Below are 4,049 nucleotides of genomic sequence, written 5' to 3'. Positions count from 1 at the left end.
GTGAAAACCACCCGTCTGAGCCGTCAACCCACAGAACCTTGAGAAATAATAAGTTGCTATTTTAAGCTCTACATTTAAGGGTAATTTGTAATGTAGCAATAATTATCCAGAACATAATGAAATTGTTTAAATGTTCCATGCATATTTAAAAAAAATTAACAACTGTAATTTTTGGATGTGATGTTTTGTATGTGTCAATTAAGTCAACTTCATTAGTGTGTATTTCAAATCTATATCCTTAATGCTTTGGTTTGTTTTCTACAAATTACTGAGAAAGGTAGATTGAAAATCTCTCACTATGATTCTGTATTTGCCTGTTTCTCATTTTAGTTCTGTAAATTTTTGATTTACCTATTTTGAGGCTCAGTTATTAGGTGAGCACAGATTTAGAGTTGTATATATATATCCTGGTGAACATAACTTTTACCATTGCCAAATATTCCTCTTTATCTCTAGTAATGCTTTTGCTTTAGAGTTTACTTTGTCTGATATTAATATAACTACACTAGTTTTCTTTTGGTTAGTGTTTGCATGCTATGTCATTTTCCATTCTTTAACTTTCAATATTTCAAGATCTTTATATTCTAGATTATATGCCTATATACATATATGTGTATATGTATAAAATACATAAATATATATTTTAAAAATATCTTTTATAAGCAATATATAATTATTTTTAAAACCCAAACTGTCAATAGTGGTCTTTTAATTGAAGCATTTATTTAGTCCATTTACCTTTAAGGTAATTGATATATTTAAGGTAAATAATTAATATTTCTACTATATATCTTTCCCAAAAAAGGGAAAAGTTTTTCCTTGGGAAAAAATAAAGGTTATTACATTGATGCTGTTCACTGAAAAAACTACTCCAAATAAACTATTTCTGTCAATTAAGCTTTTAAAAAGCTGCTTTTGTTCAAAGCCTCAACTATATAATTTTTTTTTGGATAAATACATTTTTTCCCTTCAGCTATTCATGGATTCTTGTCTCTTCCAATTCTTTGGGAGAGCAGGGGAATGGAGCTGCCATAAACTCTTTGTGTCTTATAGGAGATAATATAGAACTCCCTAAGTCTACCTAATTCCCCCATGACCAATAACCCCAATTTGAGTTTAGAAAGTACTAACTTGACAATCATGCATCATCTATTTTGTGACAGGAACCAGAATATGCTAGTAATTATAATAATAAAACCATATAGCTTTTTTACTAAGCACAAACTAAGTGCTAGGTGTTTTCTTAAGCGCTTTGCATGTATTCCCTCCTTAATCCTCATATTTCCCTGTAATTTTGGCACTATGATCCCCATTTACCACAGACAGGTTAAGTAACTGGTCCAAGATCACACTATGAGCTCTGTAATTGGAATTTAAACCAAGACAGCATGACTCTGTGCTCTTAGCCATTCCTTTATACTGCTACTGAAATGTGATGCCCTCTCCAGTGTAGAGAGTGTGAGTCCAAGTAGTATTCATGAGCATGTCTGCTTTGGCATAATGCAGAATGCAAGGTAAACAGAAAAAAACAGATAGATACTCTAGGAAAGGTCTGTATATTTTAATAAAAATATAAATAGCTTCAAGTGGATTCTCCTGTTATATAGTGGTAACAGGATGATATAGCACTGGGCCACTAGGCCTTTCATTTGAGTACTTCAGGGAATCATTCCTAAATAGGAATTTATGCTAAATAGTATTTAAATAAGAATTCAAATAGGAATTTATGCTAGATAGTATTTCTGGAAATAATTTGTACCTAATAAAGATTTGTATACTCATGGGTCTTGAAAGTCTCTTAGAGATCAATTATTCAAAACACTCATTTGCGGCCTTTTGAGCCACGCTTCTCTTGCTCAGGTCTGCTTCCACATCTGGAAGTGTATTTTCTCTTCTAATAAAACTTTTCTTTTCTACTGTAAAAAAAAAACACTCATTTACACTATTAACAGTTATTATCTTTAGAGGTTGCACTCTAAGGGCCTTTTATTTTTATATTATTTATTTATATGCTGTCTAATTTTTTATAAGAATACATGATCAGAAAAATAAAGTGGTTATTCCTGCTAAGACAAGTCAATGGAAGAAAGAATAATCTTTTCAACAAATAGTACTGGAACAACTGGAATCCACATGCAAAAAAAAAAAAAAATTTGTACTCCTACATCACACTATATACAAAAATTAACTCAAAATGAATCACAGACCTAAATGTAAACATTAAAACTATAAAAGTCTTAAAATAAAATATAGCACTAAATCTTCATGATTTTAATTTGGCAAAGACTTCTTAACTACAAAACCAAAAGCACAACAAACAAAAGAAAAATAGAAAAATTGGACATCGAAATTAAAATACTTTCGTGTTTCAAACAATGCCATCGAGAAAGTGAAAGACAACCCATAGAACAGAAGAAAATACTTACATATATATATAATAAGGGATTTGTATCCAGAATATATAAAGAACTCTTACAACTCAATAATAAAATGATAACCCAAATTAAAAATGGGCAAAGGACTTGAATAGATGTTGGTTCATAAACTCCAGAACTTCCCAGGTGAACTCCGTAACTGGCCCCCCTCAAGTGGAGGGCAAGGAGAGACTGAAGAAAGATCATTCCAGATTGGTAGGTGGCAGACTTAATAAGCAGCGGAACTTACATACGAGGCTCCTCTTGGCCAGCCACAAGACAAGTGGATCTCTGCAACCACTTGCCAGAATCTTAAAAATTTATATAGAGGCCTTAATTAGATTCAGTCTCATATATCATCTAGATCAGGAGCCCTCATCTCTGAGCCACAAGCCGTAGACAGGTATGGGTGCACGGCCTGTTAGGAACCAGGCTGCACAGCAGGAGGTGAGCAGCAGGTGAGCTAGTGGCGCTTCATCTGTAATGACAGCTGCTCCTCAGCACTAGCATCACCGCCTCAGCTCCACCTCAGATCATCATGCATTAGATTCTCATAGGACCACTGATTTCTGGTGTTACAAAGGTTGGGGAGTGCTGCTTTAAGGCACTGTATTTTGTATCTCTTACTTCCAAACTAATCCTAAGAGAGGCTTATGATAATGAACAGGCTGCTGACCTTGTTCTATAGGAGAGGATTTTGTGGAAGATAATAGTTCTTTACATCTGCAAAGTACTGACAGATTTGTGTCCGTAAAGTTATATAGGTGACTTTAGTGACATCACATGTCTTTTCTATTTATAGCAGCTTTAGTTAAAAATAGCTATTTCAAATGGAGTGTTTGGTTACACTATTACTTAGCAGTGTGAAAAACTGAAAATAACCCCAATGTTTAAAAATAAAAATCATATTGCATCGATTTAATGAAATGGCTATTTTTTTCTTTTTAACAGCTTTATTAAGATATAATCAAACAAAACAGCATAGCTACACTGCACACGCTTCGTTTGTCAGCACTGCATTCTGGGTAAACTGTCCCCAAACTTTCAAGAATGCAGGTGTGGGCTAGTTCCTTCCTTTCGCCTCCTTGCCTCTGAGAGAGGGAGATGGGTCATCAGCAACTGTACTGGAGCCAGCCGAGAAAATTTGGCCAGGGGTCTCATTCTTGCTGCTTCTGTTCAAACCGCACGGTCTGATCTGGAAACATGGCCTCAATATGTGCCGCCATTGTTTCCGTCATTACACGAAGGATATAGGCTTCATTAAGTTAGACTAAGTGAACTTCCATGAATGAGTCATTCCAGATATCTACTGCAGAAATAATGCTAGCTCTTTGTATATAAAATAAAAACTTCAATTATGAGTGTTTTATTGCGAATGGAAGTCACGTGATCAAAGAATCTTTAAATTTTGCTATTATCTTCTCAGTGGATTTATCTTCAAAATTTGTGGCTTGTTTACCCCTGGTTAAGTAAAATATTCATGATGCTGAAAAAATAAATGAAAAAATTTTTACAAAGATATAATCATATACCAAACAATTCACTCATTTAATGGGTATAATTCAATGGTTCTTAATATATTGACGGAGTTGAGCGACTATTACCACAATCCGATTTAGGACATTTTCATCGCCC

General features: G+C 33.9%; 1 pseudogene; it reads left to right on the top strand.

The window, feature by feature from the left end:
• The first annotated feature begins 3,518 nt into the window (after nucleotides 1–3,518).
• LOC111736247 lies at nucleotides 3,519–3,735 on the top strand (annotated as a pseudogene).
• Nucleotides 3,736–4,049: the final 314 nt, after the last annotated feature.

Source organism: Pteropus vampyrus, unplaced genomic scaffold, assembly GCF_000151845.1.
Source record: "Pteropus vampyrus isolate Shadow unplaced genomic scaffold, Pvam_2.0 Scaffold19, whole genome shotgun sequence".
Taxonomy (NCBI): Eukaryota; Metazoa; Chordata; class Mammalia; order Chiroptera; family Pteropodidae; genus Pteropus; species Pteropus vampyrus.
This window is presented reverse-complemented; position numbering and strand designations above follow the sequence as displayed.